The sequence below is a fragment of the Anolis sagrei genome, chromosome 4 (assembly GCF_037176765.1).
Source record: "Anolis sagrei isolate rAnoSag1 chromosome 4, rAnoSag1.mat, whole genome shotgun sequence".
In the NCBI taxonomy this organism is placed as follows: domain Eukaryota; kingdom Metazoa; phylum Chordata; class Lepidosauria; order Squamata; family Dactyloidae; genus Anolis; species Anolis sagrei.
This window is the reverse complement of record NC_090024.1, coordinates 43950280-43968020: the sequence shown is the minus strand read 5'-3', so window position 1 is coordinate 43968020 and position 17741 is coordinate 43950280. Positions and strand designations below refer to the sequence as shown.

Genomic DNA, 17741 nt, shown 5'->3' with positions numbered 1-17741 from the left:
CACTTAATTTAAGTTATTTAAAAGCGAGAATTCTGAATTACCATAATATTCTGTTTCCAATGCACATATTAATAACATACTTGAAATTGAGTTAACAAAAGAAAAGACAAAAGTGATGCTCTTGTGTTGTTTATCCCAATCAAAGGAATCAATGGATTTTTTTAAAAAAATGCTGATTCAGTGGGCTTAATCTAGATGGGAACAATACAATTTAAGAGTTTTCTAGTTGTTGTGTCTTTAAAGACATTTCCAACTTATGGCAACAGTAAGGTTAACCTTTTTTCAGAGGTTTGCTTTTGCCTTCCTCTGAGGCTGAGAGAGTATAACTTGTCCAGGATCACCTACCAGGTTTTCATGTCAAAATGGGGATTCAAACCTGGTTTCCCATGTTATACTTCATAGTTTATAGTTCAACCCTAGGCTATGTAAACCATCTCTAATATTGTTTCTTTCTTCAAATTCTTCACCAGACAAATCGCAGCCCTTATTTAATAAAGAAGAATGCTCAAATTTAAAAAATCTATTTGAGAAATATGACATAATATCATTATTTCATTTAATAAACCATACTGGTACATTATTACATTTTTTTGTCTAAAGAGCTGAAGCATGGAAATGAAGCAGATGGCTGGTTTCCAACACTGTCATTCTCTTAATGGAACTACTTCCATTAAGCAGAAGGAGGCAACACACCATAGTTCATATGGCCCCTCAAACAAATGTTTTGGGTATTTCTTCCTCTGTTTCCAACACTGAAAAGTCAGAATCTATTTAATCCCCACAAAGGACCTCATCACACTAGAGAATGAATCTACTTTAAATCCAGTTTCTACCTCCTGCAGAATTCAGGGGTTTGTAGTTTAGAGAGTAGCCTTTAACAGTCTCGGTAAACTACAAACCCCAGACTTCTGTAGGAGGCAAAAACCAGATTTAAAGTGGATTCATTCTCTAGTGCAGTGGTTCTCAGCCTGGGGTCCCCAGATGTTTTTGGCCTACAACTCCCAGAAATCCCAGCCAGTTTAGCAGCTGTTAGGATTTCTGGGAGTTGAAGGACAAAATCTTCTGAGGACCCCAGGTTGAGAACCACTGCTCTAGTGTGATGACGTAGAAAGACATCAACCTTTCAAACCTGAAATGCCCGACACTTTGTAAAAGCTATGGCTGCTTGTTAGGTAACTGTCCTTGTAAATTCCAGTACTCACCCCAAATCCTTACAAATTACAACGTTCTAAAAATAATTTGATTGTTGGACAAACAACTTCAGTATTAATCAAGAAATCTAGTGAGTCAAGTCACAGAAAGAAAAATATCGAAGACATTGATAACACAGTGAGTTGATTAACCAGTTATTTTCAAGCTTTACTTTTTTGTAACAGGACTTATTTTAAACTTGAATAAGTAAATAAAAACATTGTAAACAGCTAGATCACAGGGTAACATACTGGATGTGCTCAATTTAGTTGGGTTCATTTTATTTATTTATTTATTTATTTATTTATTTGCAGTATTTATATACTGTTTTTCTCACTTCTGGGGAAACTCAAAGCGGTTTACAAAAAATAATGGTAAAATTAAATGCATTACATACATAAACCAAATCATAAATCAAACAGCATATGACTAAGCATAAAATACAATAGGCCAAATTCACCATAAGATAATAGGACATTTAAACATGAAGTATAAAAATTAAAAACACCTAATAAAAATTAAAATCACATTGGCTCTACTATTACAACTATTTTGCAGTGTTTCCCAGCTGGACAAACCAAAGTATTAATGATTCCAGTGTTCTGCTCCCAATGAAAGGAAACAGTGCTTAAGTACTACAGCTAATGAGGAAGTGGCGACACACAATGTTAAAATCCTCTGTTTGGGCTTCCACAATGAGAATAAACAGCAGTTTAGCACCTATGTATAGCACAAAGAGAAATGAAAAGGCAGAAAAAATACTCTTTGCTATATATTTGGCTTTTTTTTTTTAGGCAGAGTGCTATGATGCTCTAGGTTTAGATGTTACCGGCTCCTCCTGTAAGCTAGGCCATTTCCATGTGGACTCAAATAACCCAGTTCAAAGCAGATATTATGAATTATCTGACTTAATACTCTGGGTTATATGGCTGTGTGGAAGGGCCCCAAGTTACACGGTAGTAAGAGACTTGACTCCATCACAGCTTGTAAGTGCCATACTACCCTCTTCACATGGACCACTCAAGCTGAAGTCCTATAGTAACTCTCCAGGATTCATGTCAGTTTGCAGGGTGAGTTTCAAGGTCCTTGCTATTGTAATGTATATGCTGTCTCTATACACGAAGAATACATATTCCTTTAATGCTGAAAAGAAAAAGTGGGTTTTATGAGAGTCGACTGCATTAATGAATGAGGGCATGACCAGCCACCTGAATCTATTTATATTGACAACTCAGAACAAAACATACACCTGCTGCATCAAACCAGTTATTTGCAGAACATTTTAAGGCAAGGTATGCATATAACTTACAGTTAATAACAAAACCATACAGTTAATAACAAGACCATGAAACCATGAAACAATTAAATAAACACATTTCATCCATCTCATTTATAAATAAAAAAAAACCTGTTCTAAACTGTTCCAAAAACCATACAAAAGAAACGATTGTTAACTGGTGAAACAATTAAAAGAAATGGCCAAAACTCTCAAGGCAAATTATTCCACAATTTTGGTACAGCTGCATGTTTATTGTGCTTAATTGAAACAAGCCAATGTCTTAAACCACTTTATGAACCTGGTTCATTTGAATAAAACATAATTGAACAATTGTTCAATTGTTTGGACACAACACTAACCTGTTGTAATCATTTTTAAAGGAAGCAACAACTTCCAATCTCAGTGGAGAAAGATGAAAGGCCAAATTTATTATTTATTTATTTATTTACTTTACTTTACTTTACTTGTATACCGTCATTTCTCAGCCTAACTGGCGACTCAACGCGGTTTACAACAAGATAATCAACAACAATATACAATTTAAAACCATAAAAGCACAATATACAATATCAACACAACAATAACAACACAATGCATCTCAAATCTCTCTCTCTCTCTCTCTATACACACACACACACAGACACATACAGTATTCATAAAGTTAACACAAAAAAAATCACTGTCATTAATCTCTCTACCTAGATATACAGTATTCAGACACAGCACAAGGCCCTTCAAAAGTGGCATGAACTGCAGTTGTCCCAAGCAACATATATGGAGTAAACCACATCAATGTTGACATAGCTATCATTTTGCAAATTCATTGTTTTCAGAATCCTACTAACTTGAGTTCCAAAAAACCAATGGAAAACTAACTATACTGATGGTAACATCATTCTGTAATGCCAATGTGGAAAAGATTATTATGTCTGGATCCCCTGGAAGCCTCGCTTGAGGGGAAAGCTTTGCCTGGACCGTCAGTTTGGTGACCTATAGGCTTTGCAGTCCTTTTGATATCTCTCCATCAAATGGAGGGAGCCAAAGGCTCTACCTGGTTGCATTATGGGGTTGGCACTCTGAGAGCCCTCAAAGTATCATGTCTGCTGCTATCTTGCCTCACCGGAAGTCCAAGCACAAGTGGCATGAAGTGCAGTTGTTCCAAGCATCACATATGGAGTAAACCACATCAATGTTGACATAGCTATCTTTTTGAAAAATTCATTGTTTTAATAGACCTACTAACTTGAGCTCCAAAAAAAAACACCACACAATGGAAAATTATCTTTACTGATCGTAACATCCTTCTGTCATGCCAACATGGGAATGATTATTACTGCCAAATGCTAACACTGTCATGATGTTTATACTTCTCCTTTCTTCAACTTCCTTTTAACCTCACAACAACCCAGTGGGGAAGGTTAGATTTAGAGTCAGTACCCAAAGTCATTTGCTGGACTTTCATGATTGAATTGGGACATGAACCTGTCCAACATTTTAACAACTAAGCCACAATTGCTCCAAGAATGGGATCCCTAGTGGACACTCTGCTTTCATTCTCTTAAAAGACCCAGATGCTATCACACAAAAATTATGCTTCATTAGGTACATGCAAATTTCATACTTGTCCTTGACAAAAATCTCTCAAGTACTTTCAAGTATTTTCCCTCTTCCACTTGAGCTTTATTATTGTTGTTCAATTTTCATGACTGCATCCAGTAAGTCTTTCCATCCATACAACTATACATTAACTCTTCTAAGTAGAAGTTATTTCAAAATTATTTGATACATCCACATCCCAGCTGCCTTTACAAAGTTATTTTCTCTTTAAGGGTCAACCACATCAAATTTATTAGATATACATAGCTTTCAATTCTTTAAATCCGGAACAGGTTCAAATCCAAATTTCACACTAATTTTAAGTGACTAATTTTACTTACTTTTGCAACAGAAATCCTAAATTCGATTAAATTGTAAACCTGAGGCAACTTCAGACTCAAGGAAAAGATTATACTCAAAACTGTTTTCCATTTTTAAAGAGACACATGAAAAAAATCAAGTTTATATTTGTGAATTTTAACAGAAATGGATGATACAACAAACAATGCAGTTAACTCAGTATTGTAGTAAAAAAAAGAGATGTTCAACTCAGCTGATTATTATTTCCACTTTATGCTTTTCTCTCAACGATGATTAAACTTCCTTCTTGAAACATCTGAGTACTTTACTAATCCTTCAGTGTATCTAATTACTGGATGGTTATGATCTATAAAATTCTATATAGCTTAGTCCCAAGGTATCTGACAGACTGTAACATTTTAATTTGTAAGTGCCCTGAGTCCCAATATTGAGGGGTAGGCAAAACATAAATAAAAAACAGTATCAACAACAAGAATTTCACTTATAAAGAAACCAATACGTTTTAATTAGTGCCAAGTCTTTTTTAAGAAATGCGTGTTTATAAAATAATTTGTGAACACACATTGGAAAACAAAACTTTTTTTATGACTTGAAAACTTTTACTTGATTAAAAATGTTTTATGTTGAAATTGCAAAGTATGTCCTCACAAACCTAAAAATTCTTACCTTTTTGAATAGTAGTCATATTTATTTGCAGACCACAGGAAACTCAGAGTCTGCCGTTATGAATTGCACTAGATTTAGAGACAATTTTACATTGAATTCCCATGTCTGCATTTAAATTGCTTTATGTTTATAGTGCAATCTTGTCATTACACTAGAGAATTCTCAAAACTTTATGGGCAGGGCAAAAATGAAGGAGGAACGCTTTCCTTTTCTAACCACTTTTCTCCCATTGCTTAATCCAGCTTCAAGGCTGGTCTAAATACTGCCCTATATCAGGACTACAATCAGGGACTAAGTGAGCTTTAAATCCACTGGTTTAACATGTGGCAACTTTTCCATTTGTTCATGCAATCTATATTCTTTTTGCAGTCAGATTCTGCCTGACTTTGTGGGCAGGATTTCATGTGATGATTTAAAATGGGTTTGCAATCTCATTTTGCCTATTTACAATATTAACCAGGATTTATTGATAAACTGGAAGGCAGAAAGATGACCACAAGTTTTTTCAAGTAGCATCTAATCATAATTTGGATTTACATCTGGATCTTGAAAGATGCTCTCCATTATCCTGACAAACATGGCTGTGGTTAAAGGAGCTGCAATTTCATTCTCATTGATGGCACTCTGATACGTGGCCCAGATGAATATGCATTAAGCAAATTATTTCACCATTGTAGATATTCTAAGACTAAATTTCAACATGATTAAAAGACTTAGTCTGGAAAGAGAGCCACTGTCACAGAGTAAGAACTTATTTTTGAGCAGCATATAACCCCATAAAGTGACACATTTCATTCATAAGACATAATCTTATTAAACATGCTCCATTTATAGAGAACTTACCAACATGCAGTGAGGCAGGCAAATCGGTACTACAGGTTGTATTTTTGAAAGCTTCAGTATTCAGATACATTTCAAGCCTGCTAAAAATAAAACAAAGATAAATATTAATTATACAATTTATTCTGGCACTATAATTTTGCAATTGAATTTTTGTCCCATATTTTACTAAAAGTATTTCCGAATCATTATTTTGTTATATAAATTGATTAAATATTTTGCTTGCAGATCTGATTTTGTGAACACAAATGTTTGGCAGTAAATAACAACACCTTGACAATTATAGTATGTAAGTCTCTTTCCATTTTTCAGAGATATTAAGGATATTCAAACAATAGAGAGACAATTCAAAAGTCAAGAAACCTTCCCAAAATAGAATCTGTCTGTTCTTCCAAACAAACATTACTATCATTAAGTAAGTTACACTCTACTGGAATTAATTTAGAATCTGCTTAACTTCCTGGATCATGAGATGAAAAACCCAAATCTTATCTCATGCACAAACTCAGAAAGTAATGTTGCCCAAGCCATTTTCTAACCCATATTTTTCCACTGATAACACAGAAAAGTGAACACCGGTGGTTTGACTGTGAAATAGAAGTGACCTCAGAAAACCAGGGTATAAATCCATTCATGGAACACAGAAACCCATTGGGTGACCTTGGGCAAGTCATACTCTCTCGTCCTAAGAGGAAAGCAATGCCAAACCATTAAATGCTAATCAAGGTGGTCAATTGCTACAGTCAAACCTACCTCAAACAGACAAGAGTTCTTTCTCCCAACCTGGACATTCCACAGATATAAACCCAATTTTCCTAGTTTCCAACAGACCTTACAACCTCTGAGGATGCCTGTCATTGATGCAGGTGAAATTTCAGGAGAGAATGCTTCTGGAACATGGCCATACAGCCCAGAAAACAAACAACAACCCAGTGATTCCAGCGATGAAAGCCTTCAGCTATACATTCAATGCCAAACCTCTTCTGCACAAATCTTCTAAAGAAAGATTTGGTCTTTGGACCCTAACATCTCCTTATAGTTGCTGTACATTGAAAATGACACACACAAAAAAGGTTGAAGGCACAGAAAAACAACAATGAAGCAAAAACAATAACCTATGATACAAGGTAACTTTAAAGATTACAGAGATTTCAAAAAACTATGATGTCCTTGGAGAATGTATAAATTCTGTAAAGTTTAAAGTTCCTATTTTGATTTTCCCATGGAATTTGCTTTCTTCAAAATGACCAAAGCCACATGACAAATGGAAATTTGGCTCCCCTCCCAATACCCTCTTCTACAAACCCTTTCCTGTAGCTGAAAATGAACCCAAATAGTGACCGGAAATGACAGGATGTCACTTCCTATGCTCTGTAACACAAACACAGACCTTTTTGCTCTATCGTGAGATGATGAATTGCATTGCTAAGAACACGAGTTTTAATTTGTATGCAGAAAAGCACTTTTGTATCCCAACCCACTTAAATGGTTTTCAGCACACCTCCTGGAATGAATGCCAAAACATCACAATGCTATAACTGAACAACTAGATGCCACCCAACTGTCATGCATGTTTACACCAATACAAATTCTACTGAAATGAGTAAGTGCACAGAGGATTGCAGCCTTCTCTTTACTCAGAACAGCAATGAGTCAACAAAACAAAATGTACTTATTTTTAAAATGATAGATATCTTGATCCAAAACGCTTAACTCTAATGTACACAAAGTTCTCAAACAAGGAGGAATGCAATAGTGCTACTGAGCTGTGAGTGTTTCCAGGTCCACTGCTTTATGTCAACTGGGTTTTTACCCATAAATATTAAATATTTTCTTATACCACTGCTTAATATTAAATAAGTCAGATAAAAGCATTATTTGTTTATTTACTTACTTACTTACTTACTTACTGTATTTATACCCCACCCTTCTCAACTCTGTAGGGGACTCAAGGTGGCTTATATATATATAAGAAACAATTAAGGTGTCAAAACACACACACAAATTATAGTCATTTGGTTGATCTACAAACTGAATCAAAGTCTTTATCATGTTATACTGAATTATAGGAGACAGTGCAATTGCAACTCTATAGTAAGAGGAGATCTCCAAATGATCATTTAACTAGTAACAATACTGTATAGTGTTTGATAGTCATTATTTAACACTATGTTATCATTTGAATAGCTTACCAAGTACAGGGGGTCCTTGGTATCTGCTGGGGTTTGGTTCCAGGCCCCATTCTTGGACACTAAAATCTTTGGACACTCAAGACCCACTCTGTACAATGGTGTAATATATACAGGTTCATAGTTAATTACTCGTAGTTTTTTATTGTAGTTTTTTTATTTACATACATTAACAACTTACAAAGTAAACAAAACACAAAACAGTGAACATTTTACAAACACATAGCCCCACCACCAAGGCCTGAACAAGTATCCTTTTCTTCGCCATATATTTATAAGTCAACCATTAATCAAATATCGTATCTTAGACTTCCTGACCAACAAGGTTATATTGTTTTCCATTTTCTCTCTAAAGCATATTTAGTAAAGACCAACCAGTATCCATCAAAATCTGATATATTAGTTTCCCCTCTGAATACCCTCATTTCCATTGATAGTTTATCATTTAAGGCTATGTTCCATGCCTCCCTATACCATGCTTCCAGTGTAAGGTTACAATTTTCCAACTCCTTGCAATTATAATTCTTGCCACTGTGAGTAAAATAATCACCAATTTTTTTTCATTTCTAAATTCAACTTTGTGGCAAATGACTCATAGTTAAGAACAGGGGTGGAACAACAAGACGTGAGAAAAATGTACTCCTCAAAAGGGAAAGTCACTCTTGGAAGTTTTTATGGGGGAAAAGTGTCAATTAAAGTTTTATCACCAATCCTTGTTTTTAAAACAAGCCAAATTTTTCAAAATCTAATTGTTACCAGGAGAGAAAGTGAAGTGAAATTTCTGAACTGGGGCACAGACAGCAAAACAACCATCACAGGTGTGTTAATCCTTCCCAAAGGTAGGTAGGCTGGAATTGCATGAAAAATTGCACCTCTTGACTTACAAACAAAATCAATTCATAAGCAAACCTACAGAACCTATCTTGTGGACTGCTTATAGTGTGAAAATCAAGATTTGTTTCTCTTATATTTTCAAACTGTGGGTGATTAGGTACAGAATCCGTGGTCTCCAGAGTCACAGTCCAACCACTAAGCCACTATACCCAGACTAGAGCTGTTCAATTAATTATTAAATGGAGAGTCAGCATTTAGATAAATCTGACTGATTTACTCAAGCCAGAAGTAATGACAGGATTTAAGAATCCTAAAAAGTCATTCTGGAGGGTTGTAAACTGTACCATAGCAAGTTTTGGAACAGTGCCAAAGCTCCAGAAGGGGAAAGGGGGAGAGAAACTTCTACTACTGGTATGGTGCCGAGGCTAAAACTCTGATTTTCATACTGACTATTCCTGCTTGTCAACTTTTTTCCCATATAATTTTATTGCAAAATATATGAGGAATGGGGAAGGGTACAGGAGTGGGTATAGAACAGAGGCATTTTTTACAATTTGCATCTTTGTCTTCTTCTTCTTGTGATCTAATACCAAAAAAAGAGAGGTTTCTATGGTGTTAGAAAGGAAAAGGGGGAAAAAGAAAAGAATTCTTTTCTAATCTAAAACAGGAGGATAGAAAAGGGGGCGTATAGTGTTTTGAAACAAAGGAGATAGAAAAGTTGGGAAATACATTTCCTTCCCTATGTTTGTTGTGTTGTCTTCTTCATTATATATATATACACACACACACACACACATATTCATTCTTTTGTGATAAAACTTATCTCTGGTAGATTAACTTTCCAGGATCCCTTGGATATCAATGGGGATCCTTTTATTCTTGTTACTAACTTCTCTATTTTTCTTGTTATTCTTGCATCTCTGCAGTACTAATTTTCTCTAATATTTTCATTTTCTTTTCTTCTTTTAAATAGTCAATAAAGGGCTGCCATTCTTTTTCAAATTTGGAAGGATCTGGCAATTGTATAAGCCTTGTCAGTTTGTCCATCTCGGCCATATCCAACATTTTTGTAATTCATAAATCTTGGGTGGGAATTTCTTATTTCCAAGGATAAGTATGAACAATCCTTCTGCCAACCTAGCAGTTTGAAAACATGCAAATGTGAGTAGATCAATCGCTATCACTTTGTCAAGAAGATAACAACGCTCCATGAAATCATGCCGGCCACATGACCTTGGAGTCATCTTCGGACAACACCGGCTCTTCGGCTTAGAAATGGAGATGAGCACCACACCCCAGAGTCAGATAGAATTAGACTTAATGTCAAGGGGAAACCTTCACCTTTACTTTTCAATGTTCTTATGAATTATAATCCAGATTGTTTTTTGTTTTAGTACATGTCCACCACGTATGGTTAAAATTTCCTTCTTTTTGATGACATTTCCAACAAATGTTTTTTTTAAAATTTTGTTAATCTTTCCGGCATCGTGTACCATCTATACATTATCTTGTAGCATTTTTTTCTTAGTCCATAGCATCTTCTGAATGTAATCTATGTTTTCTACATCTGTTCCCATTTGTCTAGGTGAACATTATGGCCCACATTCTTAACCACTGAATCATGCAATCTTTGTTTAGATGCATGGTGTATGATATTTGTCAACTTTTAAAGGTCGGCTTAATTTACAATATAATGACACTCTTTTTCATGACTTAATACAGGTAGTGATGTGGAAATTTTGGCAGATGTTTCAAAAATTAATTATTGATTTAATTTATATCCTGCTTTTATCCTAGTATGGTATCCATGGCATCTTACATGAGATTAAAACCCACGTGATACAGAATTTTTAAATGGCAGCAAAGCACAGTAAAAAGAAAATAAATAAAAGCACAATACATCCCATCTTACTTGAAGCACTTAACACATATATGATCAACAACAGTTTAAAAGGGACAAACTAACAAGAACTGAGTTTATTTTAAAATGTATCCGCTAGTAAAAAAAAAATGGTTGTACTTCCAAAGGCATGCTCATACCAGCAGGCACAGTAATACTCTAATAACGTATTTTCTGAAAAGTCTTAGTTTGTTATTTCATACACGGGAAACAGATCTAGAAGCAAATATGGACTCTTCTCTTCTTCTGCAGCATAGAGGCTGAGGCTACACAAGTTGTCATATTTATATGAATACTATTATGCAGCAAAATTAAGAAGCTCTAGGTATGGTTACATCCTACAGAAATGTTTCAAGTCCTCCTGCTTTTGAAAAACTTCAGAGCTTCTGTCTTCTTGACTTCAATCCTACTCTAAAAGGGTGCTTGATCAAAATGATACCTTGTGAGAGAGCCCCAAATAATCAGCAGTGGTTTCAACAGGAAGCAGCTTTACACAATATCACTACTGTACAGGTGCACATCCTCCTCCAGATTCAGCTTGGTACAAGAAAAGTTTTCTCCTAAGTATTTTTAGACCACAACTCATTCTGTGCCTTCCTCTGAAAAATAAAGTGATAAACATTTCTTACACAAGCCCCACTAAAGAGCTAACAGGGCATTATCTGTAGCTGAGAACCATCACAAAAGGCGGCCGGGGGGGGGGGGGTATTAAAGAACAACAAACTCCTGACGGTAAAATTAACAAAGGTTTTGCAGTATCTTCAAAATAATTATTTTCTGCTCATTTTGTTAGATGATGTAACTATATTATGTTAATGTGTTGTCGAAGGCTTTCATAGCTGGAATCACTGAGTTGCTGTGAGTTTTCTGGGCTTATGGTATGTTCCAGAAGCATTCTCTCCTGAATTTTCCTGGCTCGCATCTATGCCAGGCATCCCCAGAGGTTGAGGGGTCCATTGGAAGGTAGGCAAGTAAGGTTTATATATCTGTGGAATGTCCAGCGTGGGAAAAAGATCTCTTATCTGCTTGAAGCAGGTGTAAATATTGCAATTGGCCACCTTGATTAGCATTTAATGATCTTCAGCTTCAAAGCCTGGCTGGTTGCTGCCTGGGGAATCCTTTGTTGGGAGGTGTTAGCTGGCCCTGATTTATTCTTGTCTGGAATTTCCCTGTCCTTTGAGTGTTGCTCTTTGTTTACAGTCCTGATTTTAGAGTTTTTTTTAATACTGGTAGCCAGATTTTGTTCATTTTCATGGTTTCTTCCTTTCTGATGAAATTGTCCACATGCTTGTGGATTTCAATGACTTCTCTGTGTAGCTGGACATAGTAGTTGTTAGAATGGTCCAGAATGTCTGTGTTCTCAAATAATATGCTGTGTCCAGGTTGGTTCATCAGGTGCTCTGCTGTGGCTGACTTCTCAGGTTGAATGAGTCTGCTGCAGTGCCTTTCATGTTTCTTGATTCATGTTTAGGCGCTGCATTGGGTGGTCCCTATGTAGTGTGGGCACAGACATGTTGGACCACTCTAACAACTACCATGTCAGACTACACAGAAAAGCCATTGAAATGCACGAGCATGTGGTCAAGTTAAACAAAAAGAAAGAAACCATAAAAATGAACAAAATCTGGCTACCAATATTTTAAAAACTCTAAAATCAGGACTGTAAATAAAAAGCAATGTTCAAAAAGCAGGGGAATTCCAGACAAGCATCAATAAGGGCCAGTTAGCACCTCCCTACAAAGGTTCCCCCAGGCAGTAACCAGCCAGGCGTTTAAGCTGCAAGGACATTAAATGCTAACCAAGGTGGCCAGTTGCAACATTCACACTTGCCTCAAGCAGGCAGGAGTTGTTTCTTGTACCCATGATATTCCACAGATAAATAAACCTCACTTGCCTAGCTTCCAACAGAAACTTCAACCTCTGAGTATGCCTGCCACAGATGTGGGTGAAACATCAGAAAAGAATCTTCTGGAACATGGCCATAGCAACCCTATATTATATTAGTGTGCCACAGTATTATATTATGTACAATTGAAATGATAATTTTAACTTGAGTGAAGATTATTTTTGAACTATACACATTTATTACTACTCTACAATTATTATTCCTTTACAATCTTTACATCCAAGAGTAAACAAATTCCTCTATAAGATAAAAAAATGTTGAAGAGAAATGACAGCTCAGTTTCCATTTGAATGCACACAATAGAACCACAGTTGAAAATACACATCTTTCTGGAGATTTCCATATGTCCAAGGGGCTCCTACCTCCCATCCACTACAATAGTTGCCTTCACCCAAAATGATCAAGCAACATTTCCAGGGGATAAATAAAGCATTGAAGCATTCTCCCTTTTTAAATAGATACAAATATGATACTATTACAAATAGGCCTAACTAAGACTATACCCAATATTATAACATATAAACTCGGCATTGACTTGATTGTCATAGTTCTGGTTGCTTGAGTTCCGGTTAACTGAGGCTGTTATCTACATTGCAGTGTAAATCCAGCTTTAATCTACTATAGTGCAATAGCAATAATCCGTAATAAAATAATCTGGTATCAATCAGATATGGGAAAATGTCAATGCATATTACATACATACATACATACATACATACATATATATACACACATACACAAACAAACAAATAAATAAATGTAATGTTTGTTTGTGGGATCAACATAACTCAAAAACCACTGGACAAATTGACACCAAATTTGGACACAATACACCCATCAGACCAATGAGTGAACATCACTCATAAAAACACTGAAAAACACAGTGGAAGGGACTTAAAAAAGCCAAAAAAATAAAAAAATACATTACAACGCATGCACAAAACCACATATATAGATGCAAACACACACATACACACACACATATATATATACACACACACAACACATATACACAGACTGGACCACAGCAATGCATGGCAGGGACAGCTATGTGTACATTCATGTTCATTCTTTAAATGAATGAATACATGCACAAAACAATTAAATAAGTGGCCTTTGGTTCTTTACTATATAATATCAATATAGTTAAAAACCTGCAACAAAGCACTACTAGATTCCAATCCTGGAAGAAGAAGAAAGAACCATCAAGCCTGGTATTACTAGTATCTCCCTTTACCATAAGTAAGAACAAAGAAAAGAACACAAAGAACTTGCCAAATGTGCGATTCAGTTTGAGGTTGCTCAGTATGCTAAATTCTCAATATCTTAAAACACTGAAACGGTCAATTTATTGTCCATCTAACCTATTGTTTAGAAGCAATTCTAGAACTCTTGTATTTTCCTTGCAGATGTGTTACTGCTCACATTTTTTAAAAACCAGGTTATGTATTTTCCTTGCACAAATTTCATTTTGGCAGAAAACTTCATCTTATGCCAACACATCAGTGACATCATCAACACATGGAGAGAGTAGAAGACAGCGAGCTTCATTTTTATAGATCAACAAGTATTTTTTTTAAAAAATAGATGAATAGGTTTATTCAAATCTATGTAAATAAAAATGTAATGTTCATTTGTGGGATTAACATAACTCAAAAACCACTGGATGAATTGACACCAAATTTGGACACAATACACCTGTCAGGCCAACAAGGGACCATCACTTACAAAAACACTGAAAAACGCAGCGAAAAAGACTTTAAAAGCCAAAAAAACAAAGAAATAAATACATTACAATGCGCAAAACCACATATATACACAAAAACACATATATACACATATACACAAATATATATCTACACATATATGCATATATACACACGAACCCATATACACAGACTGGGCCACAGCAACATGTGGCAGGGGACGGCTAGTTATTAAATAAAATGTTGGAATAGCCAACTCAGACAGTTTACGGTTTAATGCAGTAATAGAAAATCTCAAACGTTTAATACACTGGGTTGCTGTGAGTTTTCCGGGCTATATGGTTATATTCCAGAAGAATTCTCTCCTGATGATTCACCCACATCTATGGCAGGCATCCTCAGAGGTTGTGAGGTTGCTGAAAACTAGGGAAGTGGGGTTTATATATCAGGACAGTAAATAATGGGCAGTATTCAAAAAAAGAAAGAAAGAAAAAGAAAGGAGAATTCCAGACAGGAAACAATCAGGGCCAGCTAACACCTCCCAACAAAGAATTCCCCCAGGCGGAAAGCAGCCAGCTCTGAAACTGCAAGGCCATTCAATACTAACCAAGGTGCCAAATTGCAACATTCACACTTGCCTCCAACAGATGAAGAGTTCTTTCTCCCACCTTGGACATTCCACAGACTTACAAACCTCACTTACCTAGTTTCCAACAGACCTCACAATCTTTCACGATGCCTGCCATAGATGTGGGTGAAACATCAGGAGAGAATGCTTCAGGAACATAGCCATACAGCCTGGAAAACTCACAGCATTCCAGTGATTACAGCCATGAAAGCCTTTGACAACGTAGTTAATACACCATTTACAAAAAAGTACTGTTTTTAAAGACTATTGCACTAATTCAAATTGGCATCCTTATCTGATAGCTTTTTGAAACGGATGGTTTACAGCTCAATATATCGCACCTATCATTATCCCATGAAAAAAACTTGTTTAACATTCTTGACTTTCAAGCATAATAAAATCTGAGCCAATGTGGTGTAGTGGTTTAAGGACTATGCCATGACTGCCTCTGAAGATGTGGATTGAAATCCTGCTCATTCATGAAATCCCATCTTTGGCAAGTCACTCTCTCTCAGCCTCATAGGAAGGCAAAGGAAAACCTCCTCTCAACAAATCTCACAAAGTCCCTGTGAGTCCGAAATTACTTGATGGCACACAACAATAACAAAGTAAAAATTTAAATGTATAATGATTAATAGTAAGTCACAAAACGTATTAACAGAAACATCACAGCAAAGAAAAGGTATGACCTTTGAGTAAAATCTATTCTTCTAGGGGAAGTATCTACAAGGGTAAATCATCTACTCATTATTTTAAATGCATTACAAAAATATTTATGGGCCTGAAATTCTGCAACTTAAAATCAAAGTCGCCTGAAACCAAGTGGCTTGTTCTAAGGTTAAAGAGCACTAGTTTCTAAAGCAAACAGTTCCCAGTTGAGTAATAACTTCCACAGGGAAAGCCATATTAACCTATTTTGCAACAAACGATGACATCTGTAGCACCTTAAAGATTAGTAAAGTTTCGATAGCCCTTCATGTATGGGAGACCAGCCACACAAAGTTGAATGTTCAGTTGGCAAGTGCATATTCAAATATATGCAGACTGTAAGCAGAAAGAAAAGTGGCAAAAGGTGGGTCGGGTTGGTAGTGAAATGGTAGGTTATGTAAAATAAGAAGTATGCCGCATTGCAACTGCATTAATAGGTGACAACACAATCAATTTAGCAATGCTGAGTTAATTAACAAGTGTGGAAGGACAAGAAACTACTGGCTGCATTCACAGGTCTCCTCTCTAGGTCAAGTTTATGTGCGCTCTGGTTTGTTGCTTTGTCATTAATTCACTTGAAAAAGACCAAATAACTATTTTATTTTCCTTATTTCTGATCTGTTTCATCTCTAGTCCCTCATTCTTGTTTTAGTGTGTTTGGATGAAAAAACAAGACACAGGCACATCTACACTGAGGAATTAATGCACTTTTAACTGCCATGGCTCAAGGCTTTGGAATGATAGGATTTGTACTTTTACAAGTTTTTTGGCCTCCTCTGCTAAATATGTAGGTGCCTCACCAAACTACAACTTCCAGAATTCCACAGCATTGAGCCATGGAAGTTATACTGGTGTTAAACTTCATTGATCCTACAATGTAGGTACACCTAGGAGGCCCCAGTGGCACAGCGGGTTAAACCACTGAGATGCTAAACTTGCTGACTGGAAGGTCAGCTGTTCGAATCCAGGGAGCGGGGTGAGCTCCCGCTATTGGGTCCAGCTTCTGCCAACCTGGCAGTTCAAAAACATGCTCTCATGTATAATATGTGAGAGGAAGTCACAGGGAGGAGGGAGTAAGCTTGTTCTCTGCTTCCCTGGAGACTAGGACAGGGAACAATGACTTCAAACTACAAGAAAGGAGATTCCATCTGAACATCAGGAAGAACTTCCTGACTGTGAGAGCTATTCAGCAGTGGAACTCTCTGCCCCAGAGTGTGGTGGAGGCTCCTTCTTTGGAAGCTTTTAAACAGAGGCTGGATGGCCATCTGTCAGGGGTGCTTTGAATGCAATATTCCCGCTTCTTCGCAGGAGGTTGGACTGGATGGCCCATGAGGTTTCTTCCAACTCTATGATTCTATGATTCTTTGCAAATGTGAGCAGATCAATAGGTACCTCTCCGGTGGGAACATAACAGCGCTCCATGCAGTCATACTGGTCATATGACCTTGGAGGTGTCTATGGACAATGCCGGCACTTTGGCTTAGAATGGAGATGAGCACCAACCCCCAGAGTCAGACACGATATAGACTTAATGTCAGCAGAAAATCTTTACCTACCTAGGTGCACCCATGGACCAACTACAGTTCTGGGCTTTCATGTAATGACAAGCCATGGTTTAGCTAACAATGACTGCTTAAATAAACAATTGTTTGTGGGTGTGGACTGAGACAGAACAACAAGCCTGAATCCATCTTAAAGTTATATGCAAACACAGCCGTTGCATCTATTCAAATCAGAATGAAATTAGTTCTCATTCAGCCATATAAGACTGAAGCCTTACACAAGAATCCCAATTACAGTCATCAAAAGTACTCAAGGATCTGTCAGCTAGGTACAGAGAAATCTATCCTTGCCATATAATGCAGTCCCACACATGAAATGTCATAACAGCACCAAGGGCAGCCTAAATCTGTAAACAGCATCGAAATCACCATATTAAGTTAGTAATTTATTTCAGCAAGAAAAAAAATATTATAG

The 17741-nt window shown here is 36.4% G+C and overlaps 1 protein-coding gene across 5 annotated transcripts in view; it reads right to left on the bottom strand.

The window, feature by feature from the left end:
- NCOA2 (nuclear receptor coactivator 2) overlaps positions 1–17741 on the bottom strand; it is a 168339-nt gene that overhangs the window by 144110 nt on the left and 6488 nt on the right. For 4 of the 5 annotated variants that reach the window (XM_060775448.2, XM_060775454.2, XM_060775453.2 and 1 more), the window contains exon 2: positions 5897–5976. The gene's annotated coding sequence lies outside the window, so the exon portion shown is untranslated. The remainder of the gene's footprint in view (positions 1–5896; positions 5977–17741) is intronic. The other variant, XM_060775449.2, reaches the window with a different exon arrangement.